Consider the following 27,210-nt stretch of genomic DNA (forward strand, 5'->3'; position numbering starts at 1 on the left):
TCTACTTTACAAGTATAAATCATTATGGCGGGGGCTCAGGCAGTCGTCCAGCCCAGTCTGCACATCGGATTACTCGGGGTGCTCCAGTAAGTTCTTTTAATGCACCACCGACATGAGTTCCTACAATGGTTATTCCAGTTATCTGGCACAGACTCAATATGAGCAGCCTAACCCGCAAAAAGGGTTGTTATGAATACGGTGATACTGGAACATCAGGAGAAAAATTTCCCAAACTTGGGAGAGGCTTATTTCATTAAATCACTCAGGCTACGTGCCCCATTGCAGTTACTACACCACCCATATGACCAGTTAGGGGTGGAGGACAGATGAGTAAAAGGCGTCCTAGAGGTAGAGACCCAGCCGTTGATATATTTATTTTACGGTATGGCGGAGGTCGCTACATCAGATGGTGTCGTTACAGGTACGACCTCAATTTAATATAAAGGAATAATTTCCTTAAGTTGATTCGGTTCCAATATCGAAACGAGTCTTCCTATTGTGCTCCACTTATGAGTGAGCTTCATAATTCTATAATCTACTTATGTGTTTATCTCTGTTGGGAGATTTTATGGAGATAACTACGCCTATTATTTCGTGTTGGTCACTAATAAGAGCTACGAGGCTAAATGTGGCTTTCTATTACTCATTTCGGTAAATTTTGATGGAAATTCCGAATAATTAATTGCAAATTATGAATTATATGCCCTATCGGTGTGGGGTTCATTATGTGTTGTGATTTGGTGTAACCGAAATTATTTAAAAGGAGAAAATAGAAAATTTCAATTGGCACAATGTGCATATTACTTGTGATTCAGAACTGAGGACGAGATCCTCACATTTTTATATAAATTGATATGTTTAAACCGGGCTACGAGCTGCGGTGGAAGTTATATAAGGACGAGATCCTTGTGAGAAAAATTCTTGTGTTTAAGTTCTCCCTTGTGAAATTAAATTTGTACTATAGTACTAATAGGGAGTCATGCTTGTTAGGCTTATTTGAAAATTCTTATATGAAATTCTTTGTGCATAGTTGTCAAATTCGTGTTGTAATTATTAATTTTTAACCTATGAGGTAGGTGCCCGCCTAGGTGGCGTTAAATGTGACTCGTTAATTAAGGTAAATAATTATGAAGTCTTCATGCCTCGCATCTAGTTATCAGTATTGTGAAGGATTGCAACGAGATTTTTGTTAACATGAGGTTAAATGACGATTCTGTAATTGATTATGAATAACTATTAAGACCAAATTGATCCAAGAGGGTGCCCCATTTGCAGGGTCAGACGAGTGTGAGTTAGCTTTCAGAAGCTCAAGATCACTTTTACTCCGACACAAGCGTTGGTATTACTTACATATTCAAGGTCTTATACTGTGTATTGTGACGCGTCGCGTATTGGTCTCGGCGCGATGTTGATGCAAGACGGTAGGGTGATTGCCTACGCGTCCAGACAGTTAAAGGTACATGAAAAAAAATTGGTCCACGGCCTTGAGTTTGCAGTTATTGTTCGTGTCTTGAAGAATTTGGCGGCATTATTTGTACAGTGTCCATTGTGAGGTCTACACCGATCACCGAAGTCTACAACATATGTTTAAACAGAAGGATCTTAATTTGCGGCAGCGGAGATGGTTGGAGTTGCTTAAGGATTATGATATCACCATTCTCTATCATCCTGGGAAGGTCAATGTAGTGGCCGATGCCTTGAGTCATAAGGCAGAGAGTTTGGGCAGCTTAGCATATTTACCGGTAGCAGAGAGGCCTTTGGCCTTGGATATTCAGGCCTTGGCCAACCAGTTTGTCAGATTGGATGTTTTCGAGCTTTGTCGAGTTTTGGCTTGTGTGGTTTCTCAGTCTTCTCTTTATGATCGTATCAGGGAGCGTCAGTATGATGACCCCTATTTGCTTGTCCTTAAGGATACAGTTCAGCACGGTGATGCCAAAGAAGTCGCAATTGGAGATGACAGTGTATTACGGATGCAGGGCAGGCTATGTGTGCCTAATGTAGATGATTTTTGTGAATTGATTCTCCAGGAGGCTCACAGTTCGCGGTACTCCATACATCCGGGTGCTGCAAAGATGTAGAAGGACTTGAGGCAACATTATTGGTGGAGGAAGATGAAGAAAGACATAGTGGAGTATGTAGCTCGATGTCTAAATTGTCAACAAGTGAAATATGAGCATCAACGACTGAGTGGATTGCTTCAGAAGTTAGAGATTCCAGAATGGAAATGGGAGAGGATCACTATGGATTTCGTTGTTGGGCTCCCACAGACTCAGAGGAAGTTCAATGCAGCTTGGGTGATTGTGGATAGATTGACCAAGTCAGCTCATTGCAATCCTATGATGACTGCCTACTTTTCCGAGCAGTTGGCTCGAATCTATATTCGCGAGATTGCCAGATTTCATGGCATACCAGTATCTATCATCTTTGACCGGGGTATGCAGTTTACATCACGGTTCTAGCGGGTAGTACAACATGAGTTGGGTACTCGGGTAGAGTTCAGTACAACATTTCACCCTCAGACGGACGAGCAGTTCAAACGCACTATTCAGATACTGGATGATATGCTTTGTGCGTGTGTGATAGATTTTGGGGGTGCTTGGGATCAGTTCTTACCACTTGCGTAGCTTGCTTACAACAACAGTTGTCAGTCAAGCATTCAGATGGCTCCGTATGAGGCCTTGTATGGTAGGTGGTGCCAGTCCCTAGTGGGTTGGTTCGAACCGGGCGAGGCTAGGCTAATGGGTACAGACTTGATTCAGGATTGACTTCGTACAGCCCAATCTAGACAGAAGAGTTATGCAAATCGAAGGTTCGTGATGTTGCATTCATGGTTGGTGAGCGGGTATTGCTCCGGGTTTCGCCTATGAAGGGTGTGATGAGTTTCGGGAAGAAGGGCAATTTGAGCCCTAGGTATATTGGGCCTTTTGATTCTTGAGAAAGTTGGAGAGGTGGCTTACAAACTTGCACTACCACCTAGTCTCCTTGCCGGTCATCCGGTATTCCATGTTTCCATGCTTCGAAAATATCACGGCTATCCGTCTCATGTGCTAGACTTCAGTTCAGTTCAGTTGGATAAGGATCTATCTTATATTGAGGAACCAGTGGCTATTTTAGATAGACAGGTTCGAAAGCTGAGGTCAAAGAACATTGCTTCCGTGAAGGTTCAGTGGAGGGGTCAACCGGTCGAGGAGGCGACTTGGGAGACCGAGCATGATATACGTAGCCGTTATCCACACTTATTCACAAGCTCAGTTACTTTTTCTAACTCCGTTCGAGGACGAACGTTTGTTTTAGAGATGGAGAATGTGATGACCCAAAATGTCATCTTTAAATTTAATGATTAATTATGTGATCTAAGCACTATTTACCATTACTCGACTTGAGTGTGCAGTCCGTAAAAAATATTTCGGAAAGTTTTCAGGTGAAAAATAAATTAAAATGTGAATTAAAGCTTTAAAACTCAATTGAGTTGACTTTGGTCAATAGTTTGAGCAAATAGACTCGGATCAGTGTTTTGACAATTTTGGTAGGTCTGTATCGTGATTTGGGACTTAGGTGTATGCCCGGAATCAAATTCCGAGGTCCCTAGCCATAGATATAGAATTTTGATGAAAAATTAATAGTTTAAGTTCAAATAGTGACCGGATATCAAATTATGTGCAAATGACCCCGGAATAGAATTTTGATGATTCCAACAGCTCCGTATGGTGATTTTGGACTTAAGAGCGTGACCAAAATTTTATTTGGAAGTCCGTAGTAGAATTAGGCTTGAAATGCCGAAAATTGAATTTTTGGAAAGTTTGACCGAGGGGTTGACTTTTTGATATCGGGGTCAAAATCTGATTCTGAAAATTTTCATAACTCATTTATGTCATTTATGACTTGTGTGCAAAATTTGAGGTCAATCGGAATTGATTTGATATGTTTCGGCGCAAAATATAGAAGTTGGAAGATTTGAAAACTCATAATTCGATTCGATGCGCGATTCGTAATTTCGGCGTTGTTTGGCATGGTTTGAAGCCTCAACTAAGTTCATATTGTATTTTGGGATATGTTGGTATATTTGGTTAAGGTACCGAGGGCCTCGGGTGGATTTCGGAAGGTTAACGGAATGAATTTCGGACAAAAGGGAACTGCTGGAATTTTTCTGCTGCAGAAGCTGTTTTTGGACAGCAACCGGTGCAATCGCAGAGCTGACTTTGGAAGCTTATAGCCCTTCGCAAAGTTGTAGCCCTTTGATTCTAGTTTCCAGAATGATAAACCATTTATCATTCAGACATTTATACAAAATGTTATGATCGATTGACCGAAGCTGCTACTGCAGATTTTTGCTACAGCAGTGTGCATCGCCAGAAATTTCTGCTGCACAGGGCTGACTTTGGGAGCTTATATCTCGCAATCTATAAGGAGTTGGGCGATGAGCAAAACATGAAAGTTATAGTACTTTGTATCTAGTTTGCATAACTTTAAACCGTTTGGCAGTTGGAGTTGAGTACAAGAAGTTATGATTGATACACTACAGGCTGTCGAGGAAGAGTTTGATGTTTTCAACATAAGCATGTAATGATCCAAAAGTCCATTTTTAGTTCTAGAGATCGAAATTCGATTTCGAGACTTTCAACATTTTGATAATGAATTATAGGAGTGATCTGGAAAGTTTGGTCTAATTTCATCAAGTCGCGATTGAGTTTTAAGCACGAAATATGAGTTAATTATTTAACGAGCGAAATTGATATCATATTGAGAAAATGAGCTCCGAATTGAGTTTTGATTGAACGAATGGGTTCGTAGTTTTATTTGTGACTCATAGGAACAAGAATCGTCAAATTCCGAGTTCGTATGATGGAGTTAGAGCCTTTTGAGTGAAATAAAATTATTGGTGTAAATAGTCCTGGTGTGCACCTTTAGCGACCAGATGTGACACTTTTAGCGACGGAATTAGACTTTTAACGACCAGAATAGTGTTTTTTGGGCAGAAACTTAAGGACCAAAAATGGTCATTTCCTTCATTTCGTTTTGGAGTTTTGGAGCACGGTTCTTGGGCGATTTTGAGGATTTCTTCAAGACTTCAACTTGGGTAAGTGTCCTATATCCAAATGTGATTATATTTCATAAATCCATGGTCATATTCATCATTTATTTCGGATTTAAATGGAAGAAATCAAGATTTTTGCAAAATCTTCCAAAAACGAAAATTTAAGATTTGGAGGTCGAGTTGTTATCGGATTTTGGTAAAATTGGTATGGGTGGACTCGTAATTGAATGGGTTGTCGAATTTTATAAGTTTCGCCGGATTCCGAGATGTGGGCCCCACGGGCAAATTTTGAGCTAATTTCGGATTTTAATGAAAATGCAATATTTTCTTATGAAATTGATTACTATAATTTTTGTTGACTGTATCGAATTAATTATGACTAGATACGAGTCGATCGGAGTCGAAAAATCGAGGAAAAAGCATAATACTTGATTAAATTGGAGCAAGTCGAGGTAAGTGACTTGTCTAACCTTGTGTGGGGGAAATTTCCCCTAGGATTGGTATTGATGTGATTATTGAAATGTGTTGAAAGTCATGTGCACGAGGTGACGAGTGTGTACACGGGTTAAATTGCGAAAGATTATATTTTTAAATTGTGTAGATCACTGTTGTGCATTTATTAAATTATTTTATCTTGTTATATTCTTCATCATTGATGTGAGATATATACTTCAAATTTGTTTGATCTTTTCTTACTAATGGTTTTACCTGTTTAGTTGAAACTTGGTTTCTTTTATTCTGTGCATTATTTGAAGGTTAATTTTCTTTAAATTAAATATTATTAATATGAAGTATTTGACATTTTAAAACTTGATATTGAAGCAACGTAGTAAAGATTTTGAAATATTATTTTCCTAAATTATTTACTCCTGAATATTTTTATACTCATTGTGAGGGAGCTGTGAGCTCTTTATTGTGGAAGAATATTATTGATGAATTATTTTGACATGAGCTGTGAGCTCTTTATATTGGAAAACTATTATTGATGATTTATTTTGGCATGAGCCGTGAGCTCTTTATTGTGGAAAACTATTATTGATGATTTATTTTGGCATGAGCCGTGAGCTCTTTATTGTGAAAAAATATTATTGTTGAATTATTTTGGCAAGTTAAATTATTTGAGCACTTGAGGTGCAAATTGTGATATATTGTGATATTGATACGCATGCGGTGGTATAAGGTCTGGGTGTTGAAACGCATGCGGTGAGATAAGGGTGGCTTGATACGCGTGGCTAGTAGGGGAACTACTAGAAGTCATGCGGTGTGATAAGGGTGGCTAAAACGCGGGATGCTATTTCGGAAAAAAAATGTTTTCTTTAAATAAATTGTGAAGGCTCCCGCGGTGATATAAGAAAATGAGATATTGTGAATTTATTTATGATTTGGGACTACGAGGCGGTACCTCGGGAGTGCCCTTGTTGATATTGATTTATGGCCGTAGTTGCCTTTGATTATTATTGTGATTTTCATAAAGTTGAAGGAAATTCTGTTTTGATTTCCACGAGATATTATTTGCAATTATTTGGTGTCATTAAATGTGACATACTATTTGATTCATTTTCAATGTCATTTTATTTTACTACATTGATAAATATTTTACCATGCCATTATTATATTCCAGTAGGGCCTCACCTGACCTCGTCACTACTCTACCGAGGTTAGGCTTGGCACTTACTGGGTACCGCTGTGGTGTACTCATACTACGCTTCTGCACATCTTTTTGTGCAGATCCAGGTATATTTTACCAGCCTAGACGTCAGTGAGTTACTTGTGCATGAAGACTTCGAGGTATATCTGCCAGCGTCCGCAGACTCCGGAGTCCCCTTCTATCATTTTATGTTGCTTCCTTATATTTTATTTAGACCTTGACATATAGAGATATTGAGAATAAATTCTTAGAAGCTTGTGACTTATTTCTACCAGGTTTTGGGAGTTGAAATTGTTTGAATTGTAGTTTATTTATTTCAGATATTTATTATTATTCTGCATTGATAGGCTTACCTAGTCTTAGAGACTAGGTGCCATCACGACATCCTACGGAGGGAATTTGGAGTCGTGACAGCTATACCTATATAAAATATCGGGCAAGTCTTCTTCCCCGACCAAACAGAACGAAAAGCAACAAAAAGGGTCTCCCCCCCTCCCCATTTTTTAACTAAATATCTTCATTGGAGCTCATCCGACCCCCAAAAATTGTGTCTTCTTCGTATTTTAGCAAACTAACACCGGATCCAAGGCGTTGTCGTATAGTGGATCTCGTCTATTGCTCGTTTCGGCTCCCAAATCATCACTTTTTCACATTCCAAAAAACTTTAAATCGAGGTATTCCGACTTACGTTTTGGTAAAATTCGTGTATATAAAATGCTTATTAGTTGTTTTTACTGTGTTGTATATTTTTTTGTGATCGTTTTGTGATTTAATTAATTTTTTTATTTTTTATCCAAATTAGTTTATTTATGTGCTAAAAATTTAGTAAAAGTATATATTGTTATTTTATGAATAATTATTGTTATATGTGATTTTATTATTGTACGTATATTAATATGTGACTTTATTGTTGTTTAGTTCCCTTTAGTGTTATGTTGTCCTCTTAATTGTTATGTAGTGCCCTTTGGCATTAAAATTGATAATAAAATTTAGCTTATGGTAGTTGACTTTGCTTATGGCCATTTAGAGTAGTGTTACTTTAGTGCTCTTTAAGATTCCGTAATGTAGAATAAAAATTACGTGCTCTCCTTAACAAACTCGGTTAGAGTACTCAATTATGGATTTAATGTATTAGTATATAATGATCAAATATTAAATGTGAATCATAAAATAATCAGTTGACGTTACAAAAGAGACGCTACCGAGAAATTTGGGCAAAATATGATAGTTAACAAACAAATCGTTACGAATGAAATAAATTCAATATTATTTATTATTAAGTTTGTAGTATTTTTTATATGAATAATTACTGAATATATCTTGATTACTTATGAAATTTTGATATTTAATTCTGTTATAATTCAAAAATAATTTTAAAAAGATGATAGTTCAAACAAAACCCAGTAGAATTATAGTAGTAAAATGTAGGAAACTAACATATGAAATATTAATATAGGAAATTTACCAACCTAAGTATTTGTTATATGAATAATTACTAAAATATTTTTTTAGTTATTAAAATTAATTATTTAATTCTTTGTTAACCCCAAAAATATCTGAAAAAAAGATGATAGTTCAAACAAAAACCCTCTCGAATTTTAGCAAAAAAATGTAAGAAAATAACATATAAAACAACAATATAAAAAAATTGTCGAACTAAGTATTTTTATATGAATACTTATTAATTAGATCATGTATAATTATGAAAACTAATTATTTAATTCTATTTTACCCAAAAATAGCTAAAAAAGATGATAGTTGAAACAAAACCCTGCCGAATTTTAGTCAAAAGTGAAAGAACCTAACATATAAAATAATAATATAGAAAATATATCAACCTAAGTAAAATATAGAAAAATTATTGATTAAACATTAATATAAAAGATATTGCAATATATTTAAAGATGTTAAATAATTAAACAGAAAAATACTTTAATTAATATTGTTCAATTTACGGACATCGTCATGGAGCTTCCCACTGTGCATCTCGGACCTGCATCTCGAGAGCTACTGTTACTCTGGGGCAACCATAGGTCTTCACACATCTGGGATGGGCAGTGTATGTCCCAGACCTTCCACCCTATACGTATAGACGATCTGTGGGAGTTCATTAGGGACCACCCACTGCATCCCCGTATAGTTAGATGCCTTCAGCGGACGTGTTTCTACAGGACCATAGAGAACAGCCGATTGCAGTTCGACTGGGCGCTGATCATGGCTATGATAGAGCGGTGGTGACCAGAGACGCACATGTTTCATAGGCTACCATCACGCTAGAGGACGTGGAGGTTCTTTCCGGGATTCCCATTAATGGTATACATGTAGCTTACCCGCATGCTCTTAGAGACTATACGGGAGAGGATTACCTTTATATGTTGCAGCGGCTCACCGGTTTTCAGCCTGCGGAGCCGACTGTGTTGAGTGAGGCCAGTCGATTGCAGTTGACGCCCGTTAGGCAGCATCTGGTGGTGATGGACGCGGAGATTACTAATGATTCACCGCCAGAGGATATCGACCGGCACACGAGGCTGTTGTCACTGATGATATTTGGTGGTATATTGTTTCCGAACACTTCGAAAAACCTAGTCACCTTGCAATTTCTACATCATCTGGAGCGGCTAGATGATTTATCTGGTTACAGCTGGGGTGCAACTGTTCTAGCTTACCTGTATAGGCAGATGTGCCAGGCATGCATAGGCACCAAGAGAGACGTTACTGGTTTTATACCGATGCAGCAAGTGAAAACATAGTCAATTCTTTTCATGATTATAACATACATAGTAAAAAATGTCTTAAATTTTACGTCCACAATCTATATTAGGTTTGGGCCTGGGAGTGGTTCCTGTAGTTCCAGCCACCTCTTCCACCGATAGCTCCGAATGCACCACCTCCACCGTTTCTCCCGCTAGCTTGGACATGGGTTGATAGGCGAGGCCACGCCCGCGAGGTCGAGGCTCGACATCATCTCCCTTATTACAATGGGTTCCCCTTTACTCAAAACAGTGCGATTATGAAGTACTATGCCACTGGCATGGGCTAGTTGTACCACAAGCACTGTCTGCAACCTTTCAAACAAACACAAACAAAGATGAACCAGAAGTGATTCGACATTTGATGAAAGAGATTTTAGAGATGGAAATGGCACTAGCCGTTCATCATGCACTGGATGATCTTAACTACCTGCAAGGAACGGAGGATCAATATTAGGATTTATTAGAAAATGAAAAATTGCATAGAGACATTGATTATCCTATTTTTCCAACAGTTGTCGAGTGGGAGGGACTACCTAAGTTTCTACCGCAGATGTTGGACGTAGGAGTCCCACATTGTTGTAGAAATCAAGCAAATGATCTTATTAATGATAGTGATGAAATACGAGAAATATGTGTCAACTAGGGCCTAGATTACGATGCCCTCATTCCGGAAGGGTGCGTTCAAGATGTTGATGAAGAAGATGAAGATAGTGACAATGAAATAGTGCTAGACAATGACGATAATGGCGAATGAAAATTGTTATTTATTTCTTGGGGAATATTTTAAATTGTTGTATTGAATTTTTAATGCTAAATATCAATTAGATTTAACCATATTGGAAACATAATTTTATTTTAGAAATTTTGCAAACTGAACCTTTACAGACATTTAGTACAACAAAATATTGCAACAAAACACTACGTTTATCCTTGATAATTTGGCAAATTGGATGAATTACCACCTGGAGCTGAATTACCACCGCTTCTCTGTCACGACCCAAACTAACCCCTGTCGTGATGGCGCCTATCGTGGAACTAGGCAAGCCGACTTAATTCTAAAATAAACTGATATTTTCATTTCAAAGATAATTTCAATGTTATTTAACATAAAAACCTTCGTAAAGGAGTTCCAATCAAAATAAAAATGCAGAAAGAAAAGCCCGACATCGGGATGTCACTAGTCATGAGCATCTACTACAAAATGTCTAACAATATCAAGGCTAACTCAGCCTGGAAAATAACTAAATACAACTAGAGGAAGATAAGAGGGAGAAGAGCAAGGGTTGCGATCGCCAAACAAGTACCTTGCTATCTCCAAGAAAATCTGCAATCAGAACACTCAGTAACCGCTACCGTGCCCAGCTACACCTGAATCTGCACACAAGGTGCAGGGAGTAACGTGAGTATGCCAACTCAGTAAGTAACAACATGCTTTAAAAATCAGTGTTTTAATCAAATCATCTCGTTTAAACCCGATTCCAGTAAAAATCCTTTAAAGATATTTTTCCAACAGTTTTTCAAATAAAGGCTCAATGCAAAGGTGAGCAAAAATGATGATATCATAAACAGCCCCTCGGGCAAAACATCACTCATATACAGCCCCTCGGGCAAACCTCACAATCACTCGTGCCACTCGGGCATACCTCACAATCACTCCTGCCACTCGGACATACCTCACAATCACTCATGCCTCCCAGTCACTCGGCACTCGCACTCAATAGGTACCTCGCTTACTGGGGGTGTGTACAGACTTCGGAGGGGCTCCTTCAGCCCAAGCGCTATAATCTGCACGGACAACTCTCGTGCTGCACGGACAACTCACATGCTATAATAATAAAGTATGTTGCAGGCTGACAGCCCCGATCCACACTCATCCTCACAAATCAGGCCCTCGGCCTTACTCAGTCATAACCCTCTCAAGCCACTCGGGCATTTCAGTAAAACAGGTAATTCGGCCCAAAAAATTTATATGCATCAAAATAGAGTCATAAAACTGAGTTATACGGTGAACAAGTATAAACATGACTGAGTATAGATTTTCAATCGAAAACAATGAGAGGATAGTAAGAAAAGGCCCCTAAGGGTCCCAACAACACTGGCACAAGGCCCAAACATGGCATTCATCCAATTTATAGAATGTTTTTCTAAAACATATAAGTATCATATGGTTTTAATAAAGTATGCAACTTTATAGTTGCTACGGGACGGACCAAGTCACAATTCCCAGCAGTGCACGTCCAATATTTTGGGCCGAATGCCCTGTTTTACTGAAATGCCCGAGTGGCTTGAAATATTTATGACTGAGTATGGCCGAGGGCCTGATTTGTGAGGATGAGTGTGGATCGGGGCTGCCCGCCTGCAGCATACTTGTGACTGAGTGAGGCCGAGGGCCTGATTTGTGAGGATGAGTGTGGATTGGGGCTGCCCGCCTGCAGCATACTTGTGACTGAGTGAGGCCGAGGGCCTGATTTGTGAGGATGAGTGTGGATCGGGGCTGCCCGCCTGCAGCATACTTTATTATTATCGCACGTGAGTTGTCCGTGCAGATTATAGCGCTTGGGATGAAGGATCCCCTCCGGAGTCTGTACACACCCCCACTGAGCGTAGGTACCTACTGAGTGCAAGTGCCGAGTGCCGAGTGATGAGTGATTGTGAGGTATGCCCGAGTGGCAAGAGTGATTGTGAGGAATGCCCGAGTGGCAAGAGTGATTGCGAGGTATGCCCGAGTGGCAAGAGTGACTGTGAGGTTTGCCCGAGGGGCTGTTTATGATTTCATCAATTTTTGCTCACCTTTGCATTGAGCCTTTGTTTGAAAAACTGTTGGAAAAATGTCTTTAAAATGATTTTTACTGGAACTGGGTTTAAACGAGATGTTTGATTCAAATCCTGATTTTTAAGAGCATGTGATATTTTGCTGAGATTTCCTGATATGAACGTTGCATGCTTTATTGCTCATCACTACTGCTCAGTCTTTATTTATTGTTGTTACTTACTGAGTTGGCGTACTCACGTTACTCCCTGCACCTTGTGTGCAGATTCAGGTGTAGCTGGACATAGTAGTGGTTATTGAGTGTTCTGGTTGCAGGTTTTCTCGGAGATAGTAAGGTAGCTGTTTGGTGATCACAGCCCCTGCTCTTCTCCCTCTTATCTTCCTCTAGTTGTATTTAGCTATTTTCCAGGCTAAGTTAGCCTTGATATTGTTAGACAGATTATAGTAGATGCTCATGACTAGTGACACCCCGATGTCGGGCTTTTCTTTTCTGCACTTCTATTTTTCTTTGATTTGAACTCTTTAAATGGAGGTTTTTACCTTGAAATTATCTTTGAAATGAATATATCGGTTTGTTTTGGAAATGAGTCGGCTTGCCTAGTTCCACGATAGGCGCCATCACGACAGGGTTAGTTTTGGGTCGTGACAGATTGGTATCAGAGCCTAGGTTACATAGGTCTCACGAGTCATGAGCGGGTTTAGTAGAGTCTTGCGGATCGGTACAGAGACGTCTGTACTTATCTTCGAGAAGCTGCAGAACCTTTAGGAAACTTCACATTCTTGTATTCTATCGTGCGAAAATGATTCATCTTGAGACATAACTCTTTGAATTCCTTCCACGCATCTCGTACGCGCACATGAGCGCTCGGTATCAGTTGTGCATCGCCGGCTTGTGATTCTATGAACAAGGTTGAGATGTGTATTCTGTGTTATGGTGGTGGGCCAGTCTGGAGGACTTGAGACCATGGTTAGACCGCAGTTTAGGCTTGGTATCTTGAGTTGTAACCTATACATTTGGACTCATATGTCCGATAATGTCACTACGAGTTAAATTATGGCTCGATGAGCAGTGGAATGGCTTTGTGGTGAGTATGATGTAACTGCTGGAAGTGTTAAAACTATGTGAATGTGACGAGAAATGTTTTCTTTGAATGTAAAGGAAGGCCATTGGGTGCTTGGGTTTTCATTTTGATGCGACGTACCATCTCGAGTGTGAATGTTTTGAAGGATCTTTCACGTTGTTAAATTTTGAGGCAAATTAAATTCTCATGTATGTCAATGAGTTTGAACTCAAGAAGAGTAAATGGTTGTGTAGTAATGGTGGTTGCGAATGGGTATTTTGATGTTGATGGCTCGGGAAAGATAATCTTTGAAGAGACTTAGAGTCGGTAACATTTTATTGGTTTAGGTGCGACAGAGATACATTTCGATTTGATGAAACGATTGGGTAGAAAAGTATGAGGGAAGACATGACGGGAAGTGTTTCATGGTGGTTGAAGTACTAGCAGGTCAAGTAGGAGAAGTAGAGGTTGAGAAGTTTCTTAAAAGAGATGATTTAACCAAAGTAAGAGTGGAAAATTAGCATATGAATTCACTAGTAGGGTAGTCGTGCGCCTTGAGGAAGTGTAGAATGGCTTGGAATCGTGTCAGTATGTGAATAGGCATACAGACTCTATTTGGAGTGATGGTTAGTGTACAAAGGTAAATTGAATATGGCAGAAAGGAGTGTGTTTGAAATGAATAGAGGCATGAAGATCTGATTATCGTGTCAGGTGCAATATGACTTGAGTTCGGAAGGTATTGTTGACGTATAGTTGATGTCAATACGGAAAGTGCAGACTTATACAAATGGTGGGCGAGCATGAACTGAGGAGAATTTTTCGGATTTAGTGGTCATTGCACTCAGTGCAGTGTCATTGGGAAATGTCGGTAAGGAATTCCACATGTGGGTTATCTCCTGTGTGCAGCTAGCGGTATCTCCTGTGTGCAGCTAGTGGTGGCGTGATGTTGATGAAGCTTTGTGAGGAATATTACTTGCTACCCGGTAGGAGGTCGTGTGTGTGATTTTGGCTGGAGATTCAGAATGTTCGTGAAAGGCTTAATAAAAGACTTTGAGAAGTCTGGCAGGTTAACGGTGCGAGACCTTGGTAATTGAGAAGGAGAAATCCTTACGGATTCTAATTTTATATAATAGCAGATTAAGGCTAAGTGGGGGAGTCTGCTATCGACGAGTTGATTGCACGGTTATGGGTCGTATTAGTTTCGGTTCAGGGTATACCGGTGAATCAGTTATGACTTGCAGAGGTCGAGATCGAGGATGACTCGGGTAAAAGAATTTTTGGACACAAGTTGTATTACACTCTATGGTTATAGGAGGACCATAAAATAATTGAGTGGTTATTCACAGAGAATGTAGTGTACATAGAGCGGGAATTTTCTTGGTTGCGTAGGAGTGTGGGTTACTCTTTATTCCCTTGGGCGTTGGTGTGCTAATGTGGCACAGGTCGTTTCGGTCCGTTTGGTCGGTTAATTCGAGAATGGTTACAATGGATTCAAGATTTATAAATATGGCTAGAAAACAAGGAGTTGCATTGAACGGTGTTGAGACTCGTGGCATCTTATATCATTGTGAATTATGCATTTCAGTATCAAGAAGATAAAGGAAACTATTTTAGATTCACCTAAAGTTTCTTCGGAGTAAGCATTTTTGGTTGTGGAACCTTTGGAATACATAAAAAGGGAATTCAGCGGCTTATAAGCCTTAGGGCGGTGTGATTCTATGCTAGAGTTCGCGGGGCATTTAGTTAAGGATAGTAGTGTTCTAACAAGGAAAAAGTAGCAATTTGAAGGCAATTTAGAAAGGACTTGGAGAAATAGGATAGCTTGGTAGTAGGTTGGGTTAGCACAATAATGGGTATAATCGGTTCTTTGGGTACTTATGACGTGGCTAGTATCTACAGGTATTTCGTGGCAATACTCTCGAATTTGGAAACCTGTGTGGCTTGGTGGAGTTAGAGGAATTCAGTTCAGATAGCTTGGTTATGTGCAAATGGATTTCAAAGTGTTCATGATGGGTTCTACCATGGTTTGAACCAGATATTTTCTACTGATGTACGGAACGTGTTGTGTGTTATGGTTTCCTCCTAGAAAGAAGCAAGAATGAGGTTTCTGACTAATAAGGTATGTAATTTGCTAGTGACTCGGAGTTGATAATGGAATTCTTATACTTGTCACATGATGGCATACTAGATATGGTGTGTTGTGCGGGAATAGGATTTACATGTACAAGGTCACAGTTCAGTTTTGAAGGAAAGGACATAAATTCTTAGGCAGCATGAACGGTTTCTGATGACTAGGTAAATGATATTACAATCTGGTATAGCTTGATGAGAGTGTACATTTCAGAAGGAGCAGATTGCTTCAGGGTTGTGGACTGTGAAGTTGTGGACGTAGCTAGCCAGATGATAGAAGGTATTATGATTCCGTCATTGTGGACTTTCGGAGGTTGTTTTTCTATTGGTGGCTGACTATAGTTGATTTGGGGCCTAATGGTAGGCCCAATTAGGATGTGTATTCTACACTGAGCCGGATTGATTGGCTCCATACTACTATTGTTGAAGGTTGTGCCATTAGGTTGATGTGAAGCTTATTCGTGTTCTGGAATGATCTGTGAGTTACTTTTCTATGCTACGAAGAGTTGTGATTCGTTGGTTATATGCACATATGGTGCGGTTCTATTATGGCCTTATAGTGGAATTTGAGCGAGAATAGTATTGGATATTGCTTGGTTGATAATGTATTGGTCACGTTCTTTCAGATTTTATGTGGCATGGTGTCGTTTGCTTCTCTGTGGTAATAGTAATGTACTTTGGGCACTTGATGTCGAATTGCGCATGGTTATTGATTTTAGCAGGGTGGCTTGAGGTGTTTCATATGGACCAGTATTTGGATAGGGTCGCGTATTGCAGCAGGGTTATGTGGAAATATGATCCCTTGTGTAAGATTCGTATGTTATGGTTCTGCGGTGTGTGATGGGTTATTAGCATTGCGTCGGGGTGGTACTCGTCGAGCTTGCAGAACGGTTCTCCTGTTTGGGTCATTGTTACGATTGGGTACATTTGGAATATTGCTATCTGGTGCACGGATTGCACGGGTTGTGGCTTTAAATTGTATTGATGTGTCATGTCACTAGAGTGGTCGTGTTGGAAGAGACAAGGTTATTGGGCCTAGAATGGATGCTATCAGATTGATTGTGGTATAATTAGGAGGATAATATCGGAAGTCGGCTTTGAAATTTGCTATAGTTCTTGTAGAAGGAACGGGAGCTCCATGACCTGTTGGTCTAATGAATGGTTATGAATTCGGTATGTTTCTTTTATCATCGACAGTGTACGAAGGTTTTAGAAAGAGGTTTTGTCTGATATGAGGTTTATTACCAGCACTTGTTGATTTGAGTCGATACGGTGATTTGAAATCATTGCTTCGAGCATTCGAGCTATGCGGTATTTGAATTTGAGTATGTGAGTTATGGTTACGGCTTTTGGTACAACTTGTTCAGACTTATACGGTATGTAGAAGCGAACTTCTAATCTTATAAGAAATTTCGGATGTCGTAAATTTGATTGGAAGGCTTGTGGGCTAGGTTGAATTGAGGAATTTCAGTTATGCTATGCTATCGGACCTGTATGGGTTAGAGTGATATGGGATAACCCCCGGGTATGTGCATGGGAAAGTTACACAGTGATTTGATGGCTTTTGGAACAACTCTGGGCACGTTCGAGGACGAACGTATGTTTAAGTAGGGGAGGATGTAACGACCCGGTCATTCGTTCTGAGAGTTATAACCCCGTTTTCCCCATTTATCCTTATTTATGTGTTGTTCAGCTGTGTTGAGTTGTATCGGGTTAGTTGGTTTGGGTCCGAAAAGAACTCGGAGTGAAATAAGACACTTAGTCTCATAATTGAGAAATTTAAGTTAGAAAAGTGGACCGGATATGGATCTATGTGTAAATGACCTCGGAATTTAATTTTGATGATTCCAATAGCTCCGTATGATATTTTAGGACTTACTGGTATATTTGGTTAAGGTCCCTAGTGGTAGGATGATTTCAGATGGTTAATGAGAAGTTTGGAAGTTGGAAATTTCATAAGATTAAAGTTTCAAGTGAGTTCGCATAAGACCTAAATTCCATTGAGCATAACTCTCATTATACGAAGTGTTATATAGTTTATTACCTATCGAATAAAAGATCTTTGAGTCTAGTTTCTAACGCTTCAAACCGTTTGTCATTTGGACATTCCTACAAGAAGTTATGACCAAATTACCAAAGACTGGCGGAGGAGCCTGCGGATGCGAAGCATCCGAGGTCGCGTCCGAAACAGAGGCTGGAAGTGAAGTGCTGCCATAGCGTCCAGGTCCGCATCTGACCTTCAAAGAGGAGTGAAGTGGGGATGCGAAGCATCCAGGTCCGCATCCGAAACCCTGAAATCTGGGCCTATAAATACAAGGTCGGGGAAGGGGGGATATTTTGAGTATTTGGGGGTTAGGGTTCTTGAGGTGAAGGGATGATTTTGAGCTCAAATCAAGTCCAATCAACCAAGGTAAGCTGTTAATGATGTTTTGGGTTGATTATTACTCAATATACATGATTTCTAACATCATTCTTACATCCAAATACAAGATTTCATCATCAAATCCTCAAGAACACAAAAATCACCAAAGTTGTGATTTTTCAAGATTGATCTACTAGAGGTAATTCCAATGCTTCAAACTCGTTTATTATGAGTAGTTAGAAGTATTTGAAGCATTTGTTACAAGTTTTAATGGTTGAAAGATTGGATTATAAAACTCTAGTTCATGGCATGAATAGTACTTTTGAGAATGGTTGGTCACACATGTGATGTTAGGATTATAAGTTGTTAAAGAATGATGGTGGGATGAATTGTTGATAAATGATGGGAGTTGCAAGAACTAATTCTATGATTAAGAAATATATAAATGTATGCCCACTAGGTGTTTGGTAGATTGTCTAAATGGCTTAAACTATGGAATGGGTTACTAATGTTGGTCCCAATGGATGTTGATATTGTAGATTGAAGTTGCTTAGTATAGTAGATCGTTGTATTATCATTAAGGGGTGAATTTTAGTTTCGGATCGTTGGCATTGAATTGAGGAGACAAGAGGGCTTTCAGAGGTGGATACGCACGGAGTGGAAATTTCCTGAGTATTGATTAGCTTGCTCGATGTTGGGTTCATCTTGTTGAGGTAAGTAACGATTGTAAATCTAGTCCTGAGGGTATGAAACCCCGGATTTTGTATCATTCTATTATTTTTGAAGTGACGCACATGCTAGGTGACGGGCGTGTGGGCGTGCACTGTTGGGGTTTTGTGACTTGGTCCGCCCCATAGCAACTGTAAAGTTGCATACTTTGTTGAAACCGTTGATACTTATATGATTTAGAAAGAATTTCTGTAAATTGGGCTGAATGCCATGTTTGGGCCTTGCGCCAATGCTGTTTGGACCCTTAGGGGCTGTTTTGTTATCATCCTCTCACTGTTTTCGATTGAAAATCTATACTCAGTCATGGTTATACTTGTTTAATGCATAACTCAGTCTTATGACTCTATTTTGATGCATATAAATGTTTTGGGCCGAATGCCCTATTTTACTGAAATGTCCGAGTGGCTTGAAATATTTATGACTGAGTGTGGCCGAGGGCCTGATTTGTGAGGATGAGTGTGGATCGGGGCTGCCCGCCTGCAGCATACTTGTGACTGAGTGAGGCCGAGGGCCTGATTTGTGAGGATGAGTGTGGATCGGTGCTGCCCGCCTGCAGCATACTTTATTATTATCGCACTTGAGTTGTCCGTACAGATTATAGCGCTTGGGATGAAGGATCCCCTCCGGAGTCTGTACACACCCCCAGTAAGCGCATGTACCTACTGAGTGCGAGTGCCGAGTAATGAGTGATTGTGAGGTATGCCCGAGTGGCAAGAGTGATTGTGAGGAATGCTCGAGTGGCAAGAGTGATTGTGAGGTATGCCCGAGTGGCAAGAGTGACTATGAGGTTTGCCCGGGGGGCTGTTTATGATTTCATCAATTTTTGCTCACCTTTGCATTGAGCCTTTGTTTGAAAAACTGTTGGAAAAATGTCTTTAAAATGATTTTTACTAGAACTGGGTTTGAACGAGATGTTTGATTCAAATCCTGATTTTTAAGAGCATGTGGTATTTTGCTGAGATTTTCTGATATGAACGTTACATGCTTTATTGCTCGTCACTACTGCTCAGTCTTTATTTATTGTTGTTACTTACTGAGTTGGCGTACTCACGTTACTCCCTGCACCTTGTGTGCAGATTCAGGTGTAGCTGGACACAGTAGCAGTTATTGAGTGTTCTGGTTGCAGGTTTTCTCGGAGATAGTAAGGTAGCTGTTTGGCGATCGCAGCCCCTGCTCTTCTCCCTCTTATCTTCCTCTAGTTGTATTTAGCTATTTTCCAGGCTAAGTTAGCCTTGATATTGTTAGACAGATTATAGTAGATGCTCATGACTAGTGACACCCCGATGTCGGGCTTTTCTTTTCCGCACTTCTGTTTTTCTTTGATTTGAACTCTTTAAATGGAGGTTTTTACCTTGAAATTATCTTTGAAATGAATATATCGGTTTGTTTTGGAAATGAGTCGGCTTGCCTAGTTCCACGATAGGCGCCATCACGACAGGGTTAGTTTTGGGTCGTGACAGAAACCAACTTTTTAATCCTCATCGACGTATTGTTCCTCGTCCGAGAATTCTTCGTCCTCACTTGTTTGAGCTTCATCTGTTGATTCTTCGTCCTCATTTTCTATAATTGTTACTTAATTTATATCAACTTCTTCCAATATGCGTTCAGGATGTTCCAAATCATTTTCTAACTGATCGTCCACTGTTTGGTGAACATTGGAGATATCGTATTGATATGCAACATCTAACACATTCTCGACTTCCACCCTACCTACAGGCTTAGTTTTTATTACAACCCACCAATCAGACTTATTCCGCCATAATGGATAAGGAGCATAATACACTTGCCTAACGTTATGTGCAATTATGAAAGGATCATAGCGATCATACTTCCTCGTATGATTAACCTCATTTATGTTGTATTGGTTGTGTACTCTTGTACCTCTTGTTGGATTTGGGTCAAACCACTTGCATCTAAAGAGTATCAATTTCTTATATGGCCAACCTGTATATTCTAGTTGTAATATTTCTTTGACCACACCATAATAATCAATATCTCCAACTTGGTTGCCATCACCACCTTGAACCCACACCCCGCTGTTGTTGCTATTTTTATTTTTAGAGCAATCCTCTGTATGAAACTTATAACCATTCACTACGTACTTAGACATTGTTGTGACCTGAAGCCCAGGTCCCCAAGATATATCTTTCAAAAATTGATTTACACCATTATTTGGATTATTTACCTACATAGAGTTAAAAAAAGTCATAAGTTAGCACAACTTATAAATCAATTTTTATACATTCACTACATATACACACACACACACACACACACACACACACACACACACACACACACACACACACACTTACAAACTATTTGAACCACGTATCAAATCTCGTATATACAGTATCATAGCCAAATTGACCCACGAAGTGACTGTGACATATCAAATATTTTTAGTAGTTGCATCAATATGTAGTCACAGTAAATTTTATATTTTGATAACTAATAAATCAATACTTACTTGAGAAATGGTGCAACTTCGGGACAATTTAGCAACACATGAAGTGTAGCTGACTTGTACTCCATATCACTCAAACTTCTCTTTCTAACATCCTTAGAACATCGTCCTGGTTGATTGAATATGGACATTGTTGGATATAATGGATCATTCACACATTCGACCGTGTGCCTATTGGGCCTATTCCTAGAACATGGCACGTTACTCTCAAAATAATAAGAACAAAAATGTGCAGTTTCCTTTGCAAGATAGGCTTCGCATATAGATCCTTCAATCTTATTCCTCTGCTTAACAAATTGTTTGCATTTGCCAATTGTCCTACATAATCTCATGTTAGCCAAGAACATTCAAATAAAATAGAATATTACATCAAACTTATAATATTACCTCTCAAAGGGATACATCCATCTGCATTGAACAGGCCCTCCAAGTCGTGCCTCGTGTACAAGGTGTATTGGAAGGTGTTCCATCACATCAAAGAAACCACATGGGAATACTTTTTCCATCTTACTAGAAATTACACGAATGTTCTGGTCCATCCGAAGTAGGTTTTCTTCCCTTAATGTGGTAGAACACAAGTCTTTGAAAAACAAACTAATCTCTGTGATGGGTTTTCAGATTCTTTCAGGCAAACCACAAAATGCAATAGGCACTAAGGTCTCCATGAAAACATGGCAGTCATGACTTTTCAAATGGCTCAACTTCCCTACCTCCATATCTACTTTTTTTCCAAGATTCGACGCATAACCCTCAGGCATCTTCAATTTCGTAACCCAATCACAAATTTGTCGTCTTTCCTCCAAAGTGAATGTGTAACTTGCTTTGGGCTTGAACACCTTACCATTGTTTGCTGTCTGCAAGTATAATTCAGGCCGCCTGCAATATTCTTGTAAGTCCATTCTAGCCTTCGGCTTATCTTTTGTCTTACCTTTAACATCCATCACTGTATTGAACAAATTATCAAAATAATTCTTCTCAATATGTATGACATCAAGGTTGTGTCAGAGAAGATTATCCTTCCAATAAGGCAACTCCCAAAATATACTCTGTTTCGTCCAATTATGATTAACACCATATCCGGGGAATCTATAAGGTGGAGTCTAAGTAACTTTACTGAAGTTCTGGACCCTCTCCCAAATTTCCTCACCTGAAAGTATCGGAGGTGGAGAATCATATTCCACTTTATTCTTTTTGAATGCATTTTTCATCCTTCTAAACTAGCATGCGCGTCACAAAACAATAGTAGAATGATACAAAATCCGGGGTTTCATACCCTCAGGACTAGATTTACAATCGTTACTTACCTCAAGCAGTGAAATTCTTATTCTGTAATGTCCTTTCCTCATGAATTGGTCTCCAAATGCCTCGAATCTGATCATAAATAATTCGTTTCAGTCAATAAACTTCATTGGAGTTAATTCCATAAGAAAATAATGATTTTCCATAAAAATCCGAAAATTAGCTCAAATATTGCTCGTGGGGCCCACGTCTCGGAACTCAACAAAAGTTATAAAATCCGGAAGCCCATTCAACCACGAGTCTAACCATACTAATTTTACCAAAATCCGACCCCAACTCGACCCTCAAATCTTTAATTTAAACCAAGAGGGTTTTCAAATTTTCCCAACTCAATTCACCAATTAAATGATAAAAACAACTATGGATTCGGGTAATTTAACCAATATTGAGTTAAGAATACTTACCCCATTGGTTTCTCTGAAAATCACCCAAAATCGCCTCAATTCCAAGCTCCAAATCGCTAAAAACTGAAAATGGGACATAGTCCCATTTTTAGAACTTAAACTCACTGCCAGACATTTTCTCTACGCGATCGTGAAGAACAATTTCCATCGCCCAGATTTTACCCTACGCGATCGCGGACTGGTCCACACGATTGCGAATTACAAAATGCGTGACTTCTACTCCGCTTCACTTACTCTACGCGAACGCTACCTTCGTCACGCGTTCGCGAGTCACAAAATTTTAGAGCTACGCGATTGCATCCCGCTTCACGCGATCGCGAAGCACAAATTGCCACTGCCTCACATTAACCCTATGCGATTGCATCCTGATTCAATTTCACCTTATCTAATGCATCCTGGACCAAGTTTGTACCTAAGAGCCTATCCTCACCCGACTCAAACCATCCAACCGGAGATCTACACCTCCTCCCATATAAAGCCTCGTACGGAGCCATCTGAATACTCGACTGATAACTGTTGTTATATGCAAACTCCACGAGTGGCAGAAACTGGTCCCATGAACCCCCAAAGTCAATGACACAAGCACACAACATGTCCTCCAATATCTGAATAGTGCGCTCGGACTGCCCGTCTGTCTGAGGGTGAAAAGTTGTGCTCAACTCAACCTGAGTACCCAACTCTCGCTGCACGGCCCTCCAAAACTGCGATGTGAACAGAGTGCCCCTATCTGAAATGATGAAAACTGGGACACCATGCAGGCGAACGATCTCTCGGATGTAAATCTCAGCCAACTGCTCTGAAGAGTAAGTAGTACCAACTGGAATGAAGTGCGCAGACTTGGTCAACCAATCCACAATAACCCAAATAGAATCGAACTTCCTCGAAGTCTGTGGGAGCCCAACTACAAAGTCCATGGTGATCCGCTCCCACTTCCACTCTGGGATCTCTAATCTCTGAAGCAAGCCACCTGGTTTCCGATGCTCATACTTAACCTGCTGATAGTTGAGACACCGAGCCACAAACCCAACTATATCCTTCTTCATCCGCCTCCACCAATAGTGCTGCCTCAAATCCTGGTACATCTTCGCGGCACCCGGATAGATTGAATACCGCGAGCTGTGGGCCTCCTCAAGAATCAACTCTGGAAGCCCATCTACATTAGGCACACATATCCGGCCCTATATTCCCAGCACGCCGTCATCACCAATAGTCACATCCCTAGCATCACCTCTCCGAACCCTGTCCTGAAGAACGAGCAAGTGGGGGCCATCATACTGACGCTCCCTGATACGGTCATAAAGAGAAGACCTAGAGACCACACAAGCCAATACACGACTAGGCTCTGAAATATCCAATCTGATAAGCTGGCCTGCTAAGGCCTGAACATCCTATGCCAACGGTCTCTTTACTGCTGGAAGATATGCTAAACTCCCCAAACTCTCTGCCCGGCGACTCAAAGCATCGACCACCATATTGGCCTTCCCCGGATGGTACAAAATAATGATATCATAGTCCTTAAGAATCTCCAACCATCTCCGCTGACGCAAATTAAGATCCTTCTGCTTTAATAGATACTGCAGACTCCGGCGATCAGTATAGATCTCACAATGAACCCCATACAAATAATGACGCCAAATCTTCAAGGCGTGAACAATGACTGCTAACTCAAGATCATGGACATGATAGTTCTTCTCATGTGTCTTCAACTGGCGAGAGGCATAGGCGATCACCCTACCCTCCTGCATCAAAACATAACCAATGCCTATCCTCGAGGCATCACAATACATGGTATAAGAAACTGAAGCTGATGGCAGAACCAACACTGGAGCTGTGGTCAAAGCAGTCTTGAGCTTTTGAAAGCTCTCCTCACACTCATCCGACCACCTGAATGGAGCACCCTTTTGGGTCAATTTGGTCAAGGGCGATGAAATAGATGAAACTCCCTCCACAAAGCGACGGTAGTAACCCGCCAAACCAAGAAAGCTCCTAATCTCCATGGCTGAGGACGGTCTGGGCCAACTCTGCACCGCCTCTATCTTCTTCGAATCCACCTGAATACCCTCACTGGACACCACGTGCCCCAAGAATGCTACTGAACTGAGCCAAAAATCATATTTGGAGAACTTTGCATAAAGCTTCTCCTCCCTCAATCTCTATAATACAATCTTCAAATGCTGAGCGTGCTCCTCCTGGCTACGAGAGTACACCAAGATGTCATCAATGAATACAACAATGAATGAGTCCAAATAGGGCTAAAATACACTGTTTATCAAATGCATGAACGCTACTGGGGCATTGGTCAGCCCAAAAGACATCACCAAGAACTCATAATGGCCATATCGGGTTCTGAAAGCTGTTTTAAGAATATCCAAATCCTGAATCTTCAGCTGGTGATAACCGGACCTCAAATCAATCTTGGAGAACACCCTCGCTCCCTGAAGCTGGTCGAATAAATCATCAATGCGAGGCAAATGATACATATTCTTGACTGTGACCTTGTTCAACTACCTGTAATCAATACACATTCTCATGGAACCATCCTTCTTCTTCACAAATAGATCCGGTGCACCCCAAGGTGACACATTAGGCCGAATAAACCCATTATCAAGGAGTTCATGAAGCTGCTCTTTCAGTTCCTTCAACTCTGCCGGTGCCATACGATACGGTGGAATAGAAATGGGTTGAGTGCCTGACACCAAATCAATACCAAAGTCAATATCCCTATCAGGCAGCATGCCCGGCAGGTCTGCAGGAAACATATCCGGAAAATCACGTACCGCCGGAGCAAAATCAATGACAGGAGTCTCTGCACTAACATCCCTCACAAAAGCCAAATAAGATAGGCAAACCTTCTCAACCATGCGCTGAGCCTTCAAATATGAAATCACCCTACTTGGTACATAATCTATAGAATTGCTCTGCTCAACCCTCGAAATTCCCGGCATAGCCAACGTCACCGTCTTAGCGTGAAAATCTAGAACAGCATGACATGGAGATAACCAATCCATACCCAATATCACATCAAAGTCAACCATACTGAGCAACAATAAATCCACTCGGGTCTCCAGACCCCCAATAGTCACCCCACATGATCGATATACGCGGTCCACAATAATAGTATCGCCCACAGGAGTAGATACATGTACAGATGAAACTAAGGACTCACGGGGCATATCTAGAAAATGGGCGAAATACGAGGAAATATATGAATACGTGGAACCAGGTCAAATAATACTGAGGCATCTCTGTGACAAACTAAGACAATACCTGTAATCACAGCATCTGAAGCAATAACATCTAGTCTGGCAGGGAGGGCATAGAAACGGACCTGGCCACCCCCTGATCTGCATCCCCCTTTAGGGCGACCCCTAGCTGACTGACCTACATCCCGAGCTGACTGGGCGGATAGTGAGGTAACTGGTGCTGTAGTCGGAGGCTGACTCCTCTGCTGAGATAGACCTCCATGACGACGAAGACACTGCCTCCACATATGCCCAAACTCCCCACACTCAAAACAACCCCTGGTGCTGGTGGAGGAAACTGAAGGGAACCCCTAGCACCGGGATGACTGGTAAAAGAACCTGGCATAGAAGAGCCCTGAACAGGTGGAGCACAGGACGAACTCTAAACTGGAAGGGCACAAAGTGATGAGTGGCCCTGATGAGAACTGTGAGAACCATGGCCAGATGATGCACCACGGTGAAATGGCCGAGCTGACTGAGCATGTCTGAAATGACGACCTCTACCGTGCTGGAACTGACCCCCAAAAGGAGCACCTCTGAATCCACCCTGACCATGAGGCCTCTTGGCCTCCCTCTCAACCCTCTCCTGACCGCGAACCATCTCAATCTGCCGAGAAATGTCGGCAACCTCATCAAAGGTAGCACCCGAAACCCGCTCCCTGGTCATGAGCAACTGTAGCTGATAAGTGAGACCATCAATAAACCTCATGATCCTCTCTCTGTCCGTGGGAACCAACCAGATAGCATGACAGGCCAACTCGGAGAACCGCATCTCATACTGCGTCACAGATATATCACCCTGGCGAAGCCGCTCAAATTGTCTGCGCAACTCCTCTCTGCGGGATTGAGGCACGAACTTCTCCAAAATGACCACGAAGAACTGCTGCCAAGTAAGGGGTGTTGCGCCAACAGGCCTACGCCTCTCGTAAGTCTCCCACCATCTGAGTGCAGCCCTAGAAAACTGAAAGGTAGTGAATGAGACCCCACAAGTCTCCAAAATACCAATAGTACAGAGTATCCTCTGACACCTGTCCAAAAGGTCCTGAGCATCCTCTCTCTCTGTGCCACTAAAAGGTGGTGGCTAAAGTCTCCCAAACCTCTCCAACCTACGCTGATCATCCTCAGGCATAGCAGGAATCACATAATCTTGAGCAATAGCAACCGACTGGGCTGGTGGTGACTCCGGTGTCTAAAGTCCCTGAATAACCTACTCCGGTGTGCGAGCGACGGGAGTCTGAGTGCCTCCCCTGGCCTGATAAGTGGCTGCGGCGGTCGAAATAGACACCACCTGAGCAAGGCCAGTACATGCT

The 27,210-nt window shown here is 40.9% G+C and overlaps 1 pseudogene; it reads right to left on the reverse strand.

Annotated features, from left to right (window-relative positions):
* LOC104105535 (uncharacterized) overlaps positions 1-24,655 on the reverse strand; it is a 36,241-nt pseudogene extending 11,586 nt beyond the window's left edge.
* Positions 24,656-27,210: the final 2,555 nt, after the last annotated feature.

Source organism: Nicotiana tomentosiformis, chromosome 8, assembly GCF_000390325.3.
Source record: "Nicotiana tomentosiformis chromosome 8, ASM39032v3, whole genome shotgun sequence".
NCBI classification, from domain to species: domain Eukaryota; kingdom Viridiplantae; phylum Streptophyta; class Magnoliopsida; order Solanales; family Solanaceae; genus Nicotiana; species Nicotiana tomentosiformis.